Below are 14,513 nucleotides of genomic sequence, written 5' to 3'. Positions count from 1 at the left end.
CTGTTTGCAGATGGAAAATAAATAAATAAAATGGAGATCCTGCCTTAAGTAATCCTGCCTGGTTTGATTTAGGCTGCTTAAGAAGTTTCAGTTTGTTTTATCAAAGGCTTTTATCTCGGTCACGGCTCATTGAAAACACTCTAAACATGGTTTTAAAAGAGGAGGGTATCTGTACAATTAACAGACCGAGACAACAAAGAGACTGACAGACACTACAAACCCCCTTTAAACATTGCAGATTGGCAAATACTGCGTATAGCTCTGTCAGCAAATCTGCACTCCTTTATTACGCGGCTAAGTCATAAGTCATTGTTACCTTCAATTTGAACTGTATTTTGTTTTATATACTGTATATAACAATATGCTGCGTATCAGTGCCATTCTGGACGAAATATAGAAGAGAAAAATGTTTATGTCAGTTCCAAGAACACACTTAAAGGGATAGCCACCTAAAAATAAAAAATAAATCTCTCATCATACTCATCCTCATGTCAAGATGTATACGACCTTCTTTCTCCAGATAAACACAAATTAAGATAATAATAATATATGTAATGCCATGTAATGGAAAATAATACATGTAATGCCATGGTGCTGCTTGGTTGATGCTTGGAAAAATCACACACAACGTTCCAACAATGGATGAATCACAGTCTTCTGAAGTGAATTGATTGTAGGTGTGTGTACAAAAAAAAACTAATATTATAAACTAGGGCTGTCAAACGATTAATCGCGATTATTCGCATCCAAAATAAAAGTTTGTGTTTACATAATATATGTGGGTGCACTGTGTACAATTATTTTGTGTATATATATATATATATATATATATATATACACACACACACACACACACACACACACATGCATGTATATTTAAGAAAAAATATTATTTATATATAAAATATTTATATATAACATAAATTATATATAAATCTAGATACAGTATATACATGAAAATATTTCTTAAATATTCACAAGCATGTGTGTGTATTTATATATATAAAATAATTATACACAGTGCACCCACATATATTATATAAACACAAACTTTTCTTTTAGATGCGATTGATCGCGATTAATCGCTTGACAGCCCTATTATAAACTATTTGTAACTTTAAATCATTGCTTTCGGTCTACTGTCACACAAAGTGTTTGAAGTAAGTGTGTTGTGAATCTGCGCACGAGAAGTCTCTGTTGTTCAATGGTACTTTTAAAACAAAGGCTGTGTTAAAAATCGCCCCCTATACCCTCATTCACAATTCCCTACATTAGTCCACTAATATAGTTCACTTGAAGGCATGAGTGTATGAAATAAAAATAAAAAATATTAGTATTAGTAAAATAGTATTTTTCTTACACCTACCATTTCTCTTCAGAAGACACCAATTCATCCAGTGAGGTAGTGTTGGGCGGTAAAGAGGTTCATGCCGAAAACCGTTGTATATTTTTGTTATGATGTTAATTTTTAATATACGCCATACCGATGTATTTAATTACACAACGTTCGGAACGAACATTACACTGCGCCGCTGTTTCGACGGACCCTTTACAATGTTGCACTTCTAAGCAGCGACGGTGAGGCGAGTGTAAACGTGTAAACCAAACAGCAGTGCTCTGGTGTTACTTTTTGGGGAGATGGATGCTGCAGAACTATGGCGTTATTTTCCTGTCAAATGTCAAGGGCGCACTATACGCTGATTTCACACAGCTGACATTTTGAAATGGCTCCGGTGGGAAGAAAACGGGAAGTGTCGCTTTAAATAATAGGAGAGTCGTGAATGCGATGGCGTATTGTTGTGTTTAATGTTGAAATTTGTTATTCTAAAAATGTACATACATTTCTTTCATAGTTTAGACTATATACAGTGAAATTTATAAGTTTATAAATACATTTTTTAAATATATATTCAGAACATAAAAAAAGCAGGAACGAACTATATACATATCCTATATTGGATATTAACATCTAGTAGTGCAAATCGCGGCAGCAGCTTCAGGTTGGTAGTCCAAGACATTGGTGTTTATCTGTACTTCCGGGATTCTTCCCACCGGAGCCTCGCTTTCGATTTCAAAATGGAAGCTACGTGAAATCAGCATATGGTATTGTAGCGCTAAAGTAAATAAATAAAATGCGTGAGCGCGCATGGAATATCGCGCGCACGCGCTCTCAGATACACGCGGCTCTTGTAAGAATAGGTCTATTCTCTGGGCTCGCTCAGAGAATCCTGCACTTAAAACGTGTTCATTGTAACCGCGAATCAATCCTCTTCCCCAGCTAACAATTTTAAGTTATAAGAATGTTTCATAACGTTCCCAAGTTATAAAAACGTTATTTCTGAATGTTGGAACATTCAAAACGTCCAGTTTTTTTAGACGTTGTATTAACTTTCTTGCTTGGTTATTAGAACGTTAAGAAATAACAATTTTAGCTTATACTGGGCGCTATTCTATTCTACAATATTAATTAATGACAATAAAATAGACCATTCTAAGTCATTTTATTGCATGCTTTGTACACCTGATTATGCATGGGGAAAAATAAAACTGTCATAAACCGGAAAACCGGCTTGATTTTGAAAAAAAAATCTGTGATATAAATTTTTGGTCAAACCGCCCAGCAGTAAAGGTCGTATGGATTTTTCCAGCGTCAACCGAGTGGTCCATTCACTGGCATTACTACCCCTTTTCCACCAGAATAGGTTTGTGTTCTGGAGCCTAAGCCTGTTCTCGGCTACTGAATGCGGCAGTGTGGTGCGGCACTTCTGTTTTGCGGTTCAGAGAGTACAGGGACAGGTCGGGAATCCACACCAGGACCCCGTCGGTGGAAAAGGGTGTAACAGAGATGGATTATTTTCCTAAAAATCCTTGTTTGTGTTTATCTGAAAAACGAAAGTCATGTACATCAGGAAGGCATGAGGGTATATAAATGATGAGAGTATTTTCTTTTTTCTTTTTTTTTGGATGAACTATCCATTTTAATATGGTCCATACTATTTAATTTATGTCTGTTTTCAAATACATACATATCGACTCATATCGACTCTCATTTTTCCAGCTCAGGCAAAACACTCAGAGGAGAATAAAGCTGAAATTCCGTTTTTACATCTACACTCAGGTGATAGATGCTTTTATTTAATACAGTTCTTTGGCATTGGGAGACGCTTTAAATGTATGTAAATGTAATGGAGTTGCGTACAGTCTGTCCTCTGAGGCTTGTTTTGGAGATGCTGACCACATAAACAGGCAGCAGGCAAAACCCATTTGTCTGCAGCAGATAGATACTAAGAGCTTGTTATTGTAATGTCACCCTAGAGATGAAAGTGGGAGATTGAGAATATTATTCAATTCATCAATGACTACAGTCTAAAGATGGAATCATAGCAGACGCGTGAACGTGGGCCTCATTGTAAGTGGTCGGGCCAGGGGGTCCTGCAATATGAGGTGCTATAGTTGTGCTGTTTAGAGCTGATCTGAGACCAGTTTACATACACACTGTGAATATTTTGCGGAGCATTTCTGTATTTGGTTGACTTGTGAGTATTTGCAGTGTGTTTCTGTATTTGGTTGCATTGTGTGTATTTGCAGCGTATTTTTATATTTGGTTGCGTTGTGAGTATTTGCAGTGTGTTTATGTATTTGGTCGCATTGTGAGAATTTTTTGCGGAGCACTTATGCATTTATGCACATTTGCTTGTGTTGTGAGTATTTGTAGTGTTTCTTTATTTGGTTGCATTGTGAGTATTTGTGGTGTGTTTCTGTATTTAGTCAAGTTGTGAGTATTTGCAGTGTGTTTCTGTATTTGAAGAGTTCAGATGCAAAAGCCTCTAAGTGCCATTTGAAATTTTCTTCTAAAATGATAATTTTTATCAAGCTTGTATATTTAAGTTCAGTAATTTCACTTAAAAAGCAATAAAGATTACCTATTAATTGTCATTTAAGTGAAATAACTGAACTTAAATATACAAGCTTGATAAAAATGGTCATTTTAGAAGAAAATTTCAAATGGCATTTAGAGGCTTTTGCATCTGAACTCTTCATTTGGTCGCATTTGTGAGTATTTGCAGTGTGTTTCTGTATTTGGTCGCGTTGTGAGTATTTGCGGAGCATTTCTGTATTTGGTTGCGTTGTGAGTATTTGTAGTGTTTCTGTATTTGGTTGCATTGTGAGTATTTGTGGTGTGTTTCTGTATTTGGGTGCGTTGTGAGTATTTGCAGAGCATTTCTGTATTTGGTTGTGTTGTGTGTATTTGCAGCGCGTTTCTGGTTTTGATTGTGTTGTGAGTATTTGTAGTGTGTCTTTATTTGGTTGCATTGTGAATATTTGCGGTGTGTTTCTGTATTTAGTCACACTGTAAAAAATTTTCCTGTAAATTTTACAGTAAAATACTGGCAGCAGGGTTGCCAGCCAGTTACTGTATTTTTTACAGTATAGTTCTGTAATTTAATTTACAGATTTTCACTGTATTCTCTGATTACAGTAAATAACTGTATTTTTTACAGTAGTTCCATGAATCTTTGTATTCGCCATATCTGGGAAATATGTAAAATGCCAGCTGAATTTTAAATGTTAATTATTTATCAACTGCATAAGCTTTAAACAATTGTTTTTAAATTCAGTAAGTGTTGTATAACACGCAACTTAATTCCCCTATTACTTCACAAAACAAACAAACTATTCAACATCCTATAAAAACAGGTCAACATTTATTTAATTTATAACTTTAAAATATGCATGGAAAAAAAGCATAAAACAGTGTATTTTGTATATTTTTTTTTATTTTTTTATTATTATTTACAAATGGACATGAATTTTTTTTTTTTAAATTACTTAAAACAAATAAGCCATCAGGGCCCTTCACACAAAGAAGAAATACGCAAATGACATTTAAAACAACAAGTTGACCAACATGATCATAATAAAATGGTTCTGAAAAAAAAAACAAAAAAAAAAAACAGACATGAATGAATTTTCACCTCTTCGTTCCCAGACAAACATGTCCAAACAACAAGGCCCCAAGTGAGTCCAAAACAAGTATGATCAAAAATGGAGAATAATTCAGCTCCGGATGCTGTTCCATCACAGGATGCAAAGAGTGGCTAGAAATATTGAAAAGGACATTACATTAGATATATTACAAAACATAATGATACAGTCAGAGACAGACAGAGGGATGACAGATACAGTTAGAGTCAGATAAAGAATATTAAAAGGTTACAATTAAAGGAAAAATAGATATTTGTGTGTGTACTTACATTTCAGAAATTCCACTGAATACACCACTTTGCAGGGAAGAGTGGCAACATGTGGGTTCACTGCAACCTGTTTCTTCTGTACCATTTGCCCTGTCCTTTTAGATGGCAATTTTCTTCTTTGTTCCTCTCTTACAAAGCACATAAAGGGTCAGGAAACAGACAATATGTAATTAGGATTGGTTTTAAGTTTTTCATGCTTGTAATCATGATTTTGAAATCTGTTAGAGCAGTGTTTCTCAACTCCAGTCATGAGGACCTCCCAGGAAGACCTCCCAACCCTAACCCTATGTCCACAAATTAAAACACCTGATTTAACTAATTAAAGGGATAGTTCACTTTGAAATTAATTTTTGATATGTTTTATCTTACCTCAAGGGCATCCAAGATGTAGGTGTCTTTGTTTCCACAGTATTTTCAATTTTGATATTTTTAAGTCGAACCATTCTTGTCTTCAGTCATATAATGGAGGTCTATGGTCACCACCTCAAAGAGCATGCACAGAGAAGTCCAAATTAAACATGATTTAATGACTCGTAAATGTAAGTACACATTGATAGCCTAAGACACGAAACGAGCGGTTTGTGTGAGAAAACGAATGACGTACGAGACGAGTGACGTATACGCGCGAGAGATCACTTCCGTTTGTCTTAGGCCATCAATGTGTACTTACATTTACGAGTCATTAAATCATGTTTAATTTGGACTTCTCAGTGCATGCTCTTTGAGGTGGTGACCATAGACCTCCATTATGACTGAAGACAAGAATGGTTCGACCTAAAAATGTCGAAATTAAAAATACTGTGAAAACAAAGACACCTAGATCTTGGATTCCCTTGAGGTAAGCTAAAACATATCAAAAATTACTTTCAAAGTAAACTATCCCTTTAAGTCAATAGATAATACATCAAAAGGCAGATATTGAGTACATGTGTAAAATGTACTGAGGTTGTTAAGAATGCAATAATTACCTTTAAATGAACTCCAAGGTGCAGGCTGGCTCCTCCTGATTGAATATGTAATAATATGCAGTGAACAGTAGTAAGGCCAGACAGGAAGCTGGGCTGAATGCTCTCCTCACACACAACTTGGCCTTCCAGTGTCCTCTTGTCAAAGTGTCTCCTAAAACAATACCACATGTGACAATAGTTTATTTTTTACTATACCATTTTTATGTTTCAGCATTTTATATGTAAACTATATTTTAGTATTCAGAGTGCAGGAACTCTTTCTTTTAAATAAAATTAACAAAGGAAGTATGAAAACAAATAAGCAAATTACACACAGAGAGTAACTTAGGCTAACGTTATAGCTAAAATATATAGGATATATAGCTTATATTCGTACTGAAATATAAGGGATTTTGACACCGGAATATTAAACATAACGTTACGACACAGCAACATTCATAATCTGTTTTTTTTTTTTTTCATTTCGGCGCCCATTTTAACAGATTACTTGATTTTGATTTAATATACACCATAAAATAATCACGGCGAAGTGTGCTGATCAACACGAAGCTCGTGTGAATACCGACTGTTGTCAGAAAAGCATGTAATTCTTCTCAACAAAGGAGCCCATAGATCCCGGGGAATGTGTGAAATACTACCCGCGTCTGGGCTGCTGAAGCCCCGCGCAAGTCTCCCTCGCGCCCCGTACGGAGGATGCGTGATCCTCGGTAACCAATATGAATCGCGAATATAACATTACCTTCATAGTCTACGAGTAACACAACATGAAACATAAGAAACTGAAATAAGTCACTTACCAGTTGAGAATCACTCCTCTTGCCGCTATCTGAAAGTCGACGACACGACCGTTAAAGATCACAATGCCTCTGTGTCGATTTGAAATTTCCAGCAATATTCTGTATTTTAAATCAAACCGCCACGCGGCCCCAGAATGCATTGCAGTTTACAGCAAAATGCTGTATTATTAGAAAACAGCCAGCGGCTGTAAAATATGGCTGTAATTTTTACAGCAATTCATTACAGTGCAGGTTGGGAGTATATGCAGTTTGTTTCTGTATTTGGTCGCGTTGTGAGTATTTGCAGTGTGTTTCTGTATTTGGTTGTGTTGTGAGTATTTGCGGAGCATTTATGTATTTGGTTGTGTTGGGAGTATTTGCGGAGCATTTATGTATTTGGTTGCGTTGTGAGTATTTGTAGTGTTTCTATATTTGGTCGCGTTGTGAGTATTTGCAGAGCATTTCTGTATTTGGTTGCATTGTGAGTATTTGCAGAGCATTTCTGTATTTGGTTGCATTGTGAGTATTTGCAGCACGTGTTGTCAAACTGATGAAGATCTTAATTTGCTGGTGTTTTTCCATAAAACGATAACCCATAAAACGATCCTATGGAAACCCCTAAAAGGTTCTATATACTGTATGAAGTGCCTGAAAGAACCCTTTGAGGTTCTATAAAGAACCTTTTCTTCTGGCACATATTAGTTTATGCAATCAGTATGAAAACACAAACTATCAGTTTTCAGAAATGATTTACAAGAGCAGGTAGTTTAGTGTGAGAAATGAACGGTTACTGTCGTCCAAGAAAATAAACCCCGTAGTTTACCCCCTGGCTCAACAACTGTGCAGCCATCTGGCAGAAGACAAGTGCCTGTGGTGTAGCCTCCTTAAGATGCTAAAAGTGGAACAGACTAAATAACAAGTCTCTGACGAGGCTTAAAGGGACTTGAGACAGCTCGAAGCTTTGGCCTGTGTTGCTTAGAAAAAGCAACAGTAGCTTTTGACATCATCAAACAGACCTCTGCTGTGCATTCTCTGAGACGTCTAGGGCTAGACATCGACTTACCAAGCTGTGATGATTCAGTCTCTGTGTTAAGAGACGTCAGAGGAGGGAAAAAACACAGAGCGGTAAAGAAAATCTGAACACCTCAAGCAAAGCATGCTGGATATGGGACCATGGACATTGTCCTCTGAGCAAGAATCAGTTGTGTGACCTTTCAGTTATCCTTTTCGGTCTGTAATATAACAGTGAAGGTGTTAAATTGGGTCAAATAACTATTCCAAGAAATCTAAAAAAATTCAAGGTCTCATGGACAAATGCTCAAAGACGGCAGTCAAGGGAAAAGTCACATTCTCACTTTAAAAAGCCTCCAAAGTTAAAGGGTAGTTGATGCCCAAAAAATGATTATTCACTAGAAATCTAGCTGTCTAGTGCTTGTACAGTAAGGCATATGAATAAGTATAAATATGTACCCATTCAATGTTCTTTTATTTATTTTGACCACAATGCTTTAGGAAGTCAATAGCAATTTAATGTTCTTGGTCATGATTTATATGTCACATAGGTCAACTTCAGGTCACCGGTCTCAGCATGACTGATATCACTGAATCTTTGATGGAAGTCTTACTTGGAAACCCCATAAACTCCATGCACATTAGGCAACAAACCTTCAGACAACCTCAGACAGTTTCATATTTTGAGAATTTCCATTTATATTCATAATCCATTTATATTTATATAATGACCTTTGGTCCAGATCTTCATGATCAGCTTATTAAGAAAATCTTTCCTCAAGGACAAAATCTTTCCCAACAAACATTGTAAACTATACAGGGAACCCTGTCAGCTGGTGCATTTTTATTAAACATTACATGACATTGTTTGCAAGCTGTTTTTTCTGTGGTTGAAACATTGATTGAGCGATTACATCAGACATGATACATTTCAAAATGGTTTCTTTTGACATGAAACTTTTCAACATGCACCTTCTGATGTTCAATCATGTTTATTTTGTGTTGTAACTAGTATTAAAATGGATGAGATGATCGGTTCTGCTAGAACTGAAGTGCTACAGTGAACTGTCACACGCCAAAACGGTATATATTGTTCAAATATTTCTTGACTCTTATACTGTATAGAAAATTTTTGCATACGTCAAGCTAATCACAGAATGACACATTGATAACCGCATCACAAATGCGTCTTTAAAGCCACTTCTGACTGATGTGGGCGTGCAAATGGTTCAGAAATATGCCCTAATGTTCGCAATTCAATACATTTGCTGTTTAAAGATACTCATTGACTCTCTGGTGAGTCACTTGAAGTCATTTCCATCCTTCTGTGTCTCTTCATTGTTGTTTTTTTCCCACCTCCCCTGTTCCCTTTTCACTCACTCCCACTCAGTCTCTCTCTTTTTCTCTCCTTCCCCTGACTCCATCCTATATCGCCTTTAAACTGCATTACAGTCATGGTTTCACTTACAGTTCAACACAAACAGTCAGACACTCTGAAATTCATTGAATTGCAAACGGCACAATAAACTCAGGTTCAGCTGAGCTACGCCATCCATCCAAGGCAGCTCCGCTCAAGCTTATGAATGAGAAATGAGTTTCTGAAATATTTGAGATGGTTCAGGTATGCAGAGTGAGGCCTGCTCTTTCCAACAGCATTACATTCAATATTAACTACATTTCCTCTCTCAGCCGCTCAGAAGAGCCAAGATACCAAGATCTGTTGACTGTGCATTACGGCGATTAGAATTTGAACCCCCTATTCACTCTAATGGCCTCCCACAGGACAGACAAATCTCTTTTCAAGTTGGGGGTCGGGAAGATTCTTTAATGTTTTTGATAGAAGTCGCTTATGTTTACTAAGGCTTCATTTATTTGATACAGTAAAAGTGTGATCAAATCTGAATCCTTACATCATCACTCCAGTCTTCAGTGTCACATGATCCTTCACATGATGCTCATGAAATATTTCTGATTATTACCAATGTTGAAAACATGTTGTGCTGCTTAATATGTTTGTGGAAACCCTGATACATCTTTTCAGGATTTTTATTTGGAATAAAAATCTTTTATTGACATTTTAATGTCTCAATTTGAACTCAAACAATCAGATATACCAATTAATATGAGCTACGCCATTCGCATTCATTTATGTGTCAATAGTCTTACTTTACATCAACAATTGACTCATATGTGTGTTTTTTCTATAAATTTAAGACTGAAACATTTGGCTTAAATAGTATATAACAGTAAAATTTCTTGAGATGTGATAGTTACTTTTTTATTTTATTTAGTCATTTTTATAGTAGCATAATTTTATAGTAATGTATATTATTAATATGAATGTTTATATTGCACAGGGGTTTCTGCCTGTTTCCACCATCCTGGAAAAAGTTTATACTCATGAGAGGGAATCAGTGAAGCTCATTTCTAATTTGAGAGCTGCAGTAATCGAACCGTATCACTGAGACGTCTCTCTATTGTAAGAAATCAAACAGTTCTGCTTTCCTCGCTTTCACTGTCACTGTCATACACACACACAATCAAAAATATTCAACTTTTTGCTTAAGATATACACAACTAAAAAGACAGACAGAATGTCATACGGCTTATCTTATCTTCTGCTCTGTGTTGTATCTCTGGGGAGGTCGCTGAGCTTGTTGTTGTGTTGGCTTTTCACGCCTGAGGAGAGCTGGAAGCTGCTGAACTGCGCTTAACAAGGTCAGGTCTTGTCTCCTCTTGTACACTATGCGGTGCATATACCTTAGTCTGCATTGAGGAAAGACAATGTCAAGCTGGAATGACACCTAAGGATTTTTAAAGGCAGAAGCCACTGCATTGTTATAGCAACGATGTTGTTGTTACTTCGTATCTTTGCAAAGGCAAGAACCACTATTACTATTACCTTATAGGGATTTGAACACACTTTTAACCTAAGTATTGAACTTCAGCACATAACGGTTTCACACATTTGAGCTACTGACCCCTCATTATGTGCTTTCTTGTGGACAGTGTGATCCCTTTCACATAGTTACATTGAAGAAGGCACCCAAGTCACATATCATTTACATTTATTCATTTAGCAGACGCTTTTATCCAAAGCGACTTACAAATGACAACAATAGAAGCAGTTAAATTAACAGGACAACAATATACAAGTGCTGTGACCCTTCTTGTTTAATCTAATGCAGTACATGTGCATATATATATATATATATATATATATATATATATATATATATAGAATAGAAGAGAAAGAGTTGGTAGTACTGGATCAAGTGCTGCCGAAAAAGATGCGTTTCTTTTTAATCAAAATATCATAAAGAGGTGGGATTTTAGTCGCCAAAAAGCCACAACCAGGAACAACCTAGCAACACCAAAGTAATGTTAAAAACAACTCAAAACACCTATAGCAACAACCTGGCAACCAATGACTACAGTTACTATTGCATGATAAGCAACAAAATGTAAAATGCTTCGCCTTTTACGTTTACGTTTGAGTTAACACTCATGGACGAGGTTGAACTGGAAGCCGTGTTAATCTTGGACTACATTGGCCACCGTAGGAGTTCAAACGAAATCGGAATTGAGAGGAACAGAAACTCAAAAATCTATTTGACGTCTCCAATAGACCCGATTTTTCCCTAAAAAAGCATCATGCCAAGACTCTGCAAAACACGAGAGCAAAGTCGTCTGTCAAACCCACTTAAATAGAAAAACAATGGAAAAGTGCAATGGAAAAATGTGTTTTGTGTGAATCTGCCCTGAGTTACATAAAAAAGCATTTTGTATTTTGTACAAGAAGCTGAGAAAAATAACATTTTTGTCAAAGACTACATCCAGATCAGATTCAGAACAACGAGCGAAAGCGATAGATGGAGTAGACCGAGTCCATTAACATTTCCTGGCTCGACATTTCATTCTGTAACGTTAGGCAGTTTTGATTTATATGCTGTTTAAAGGGTTAGTTCACCCAAAAATGAAAATTAAGTCATTAATTACTCACCCCCATGCTGTACCAACCCCGTCAGACCTTCGTTCGTCTTCGGAACACAAATGAAGATATTTTTGATTAAATTTGAGAGCTGTATAACTACCACATTGGCTCCTAAGGGACTGCCTCTTGACGGCCCAAAAAGTCAATGAAGAAAATGTTTAAATATCCCAAGTGACTACCGTGGCTCAACTATATGTTTATCAAGCGACGCGAATACTTTTTGTGCGAAAAAACGAACAAAAATAACGAGTTTATTCGACTATTTTTTTCTTCCTTGTAGGCCAGAACGAGACTTCCTTATAGATTTCCACGACGCATGCGCGAGAATTGCGATCTGAAGTAATGTAAGCTGGTGTACGCAGATCGCAAATCTCGCGCATGCGTCGTGGAAATCTATAAGGAAGTCTCGTTCTGGCCTACAAGGAAGAAAAAAATAGTCGAATAAACTCGTTATTTTTGTTTGTTTTTTCGCACAAAAAGTATTCGCGTCGCTTGATAAACATATAGTTGAGCCACGGTAGTCACTTGGGATATTTAAACATTTTCTTCATTGACTTTCTGGGCCGTCAAGAGGCAGTCCCTTAGGAGCCAATGTGGTAGTTATACAGCTCTCAAATTTAATCAAAAATATCTTCATTTGTGTTCCGAAGACGAACGAAGGTCTTACGGGGTTGGTACAGCATGGGGGTGAGTAATTAATGACTTAATTTTCATTTTTGGGTGAACTAACCCTTTAATGTTTGATGATAGTGTTATTTTAAATGTGGATAAGTTATCATTCTATCGCTTGTTTTTGCTTCTTTTTCAGATGTTTTCATCCAGAGATTCTATACTCTTTCCTGCCACTAACACAAAATATCTAAGCATCACAAATTACTGCTGGTTACCGCAAAAACACAAAAATGCCATAAGTATTGCTACAACTTTTGGCCACAAAAATGAGAAGTCTCGCAAAATCCGGGTGGAAAAGAAAGCAAACATTGTCCAATTAAGATGTATAATAACCATTAGATTTATTGCTGTGGTGATGCTGTCTATTTGAAGAATTTAGTAGGGATGCACCGAAATGAAAATTCTTGGCCGAAACCGAAAACCGAAAAAGAGGAAACCAAGGCCGAAAACCGAAAACCGAAACACCGAAATAAATTATGCCAATTATTAGTATCATTGCATTTATGGCTATGACTGTGTACAAACTTTACTAAAATCAAGGCATTGCAATTGCATAAATTAATATAACATTTTCAAAGAATAAATCAATTACAATATATGCAAATATTTATTTAGCACAATGCACAGTATAAAATAAAATTCAAACTAAAATGTTTAACTTGACCCCACTCATGTGTACATTAAATAATAATCTACTGGCCTGCAGAAAGGTTTTAAAATGAAATGTTCTCTCAAAAACAAAGCCGAGCGCAAACTTCTCATCACACTAGCACCCAGTTTGCACGTCTAAATTAGTTACATTTTAAAAATGTAGCATACAATAGCATAAAAAGCCTTTTTAAATGAACAATGGTCCATGTTTAATACAAATGTACATGAAACTTAATGAAACATGTTTAGTGAATGTAGAAAATATTTAAGAGAGCATTAATTTAGTTCTATACATGTTCCCATATACATATTTTTTTGTAATGTAACAAGCAATAATCTCAGGGTTTACTGGGTTTTACATGATTATTTTTGTATTGGTGGTGGAATACTAAAAAATAAACATTGTCATGTATTTATCTGTCTTCGCCGATTCCTGATTGGTTAGAGGACAGCTACTTGAGTCGTCCCCTGTCGTTTCAAGGAATAGTACAACAAGACGCGCAACGAAGTATAAACGCCTCGATGCACGCGCTGTTTGTGGAGACTCGCGCTGCAGAGGCAGGCGAAAGTAAACAAGGCAGCTTATTTATAATTTTTAATTGTTTCATCCACCTTTATCTGCTCTAAATAATGCGTGCCGCCATGACGACGAATCCGGTTGCGAGCGGGTCAAAAGCGGTGCGCGCGCTGTCTGTGGAGACTCGCGCTGCCTTGTTTATACTTTCGCCTGCCTCCGCAGCGCGAGTCTCCACAGACAGCGCGCGCACCGCTCTTGACCCGCTCGCAACCGGATTCGTCGTCATGGCGGCACGCATTATTTAGAGCAGATATAGGTGGATAAACAAGGTTTCCATCTCCTCGCGGGTTCAGATACACTGAAATACTTCCACACCGCAGACATGTTGCTTCAGACAAGCACGTGCAGGTCGCGGTTTCTGTTTGCGTCATCACAACATTTCGGCCTATTGTTTCGGTGATAAAAGTCTTTCGGCCGAAAAACGAAAAAGCACTTTTGGGCCATTTTCGGCCGAAAATTTTCGGCGGCCGAATATTCGGTGCATCCCTAGAATTTAGTGCACTGTCAAGATAGAATATCACACAACTATCCAGTTTCCGAGATACTGGATGAACAACAAAAAATAAAACATAATACATACCTACCCTATCCCACGACCAATTCGTACGA

At 36.8% G+C, this 14,513-nt stretch overlaps 1 protein-coding gene and 2 long non-coding RNA genes across 4 annotated transcripts in view; 1 reads left to right on the top strand and 2 right to left on the bottom strand.

Moving 5' to 3' along the window:
- Positions 1-14,513, bottom strand: part of phactr3a (phosphatase and actin regulator 3a) — a 47,772-nt gene that overhangs the window by 23,342 nt on the left and 9,917 nt on the right. The window lies entirely within an intron of this gene.
- LOC120461559 (uncharacterized) lies at positions 4,780-6,733 on the bottom strand. Its single transcript, XR_016148223.1, has 3 exons — positions 6,224-6,733; positions 5,256-5,383; positions 4,780-5,099 (listed from the first exon to the last, which is right to left on the bottom strand). It is a non-coding gene; the product is annotated as an uncharacterized LOC120461559 (long non-coding RNA).
- Positions 12,348-14,513, top strand: part of LOC148970553 (uncharacterized) — a 34,021-nt gene continuing 31,855 nt past the window's right edge. The window contains exon 1 of the long non-coding RNA XR_016148080.1: positions 12,348-12,691. This is a non-coding gene — a long non-coding RNA (uncharacterized LOC148970553). The remainder of the gene's footprint in view (positions 12,692-14,513) is intronic.

This window comes from Pimephales promelas, chromosome 20 (assembly GCF_988280905.1).
Source record: "Pimephales promelas chromosome 20, fPimPro1.hap1.1, whole genome shotgun sequence".
NCBI lineage: Eukaryota > Metazoa > Chordata > Actinopteri > Cypriniformes > Leuciscidae > Pimephales > Pimephales promelas.
This window is presented reverse-complemented; position numbering and strand designations above follow the sequence as displayed.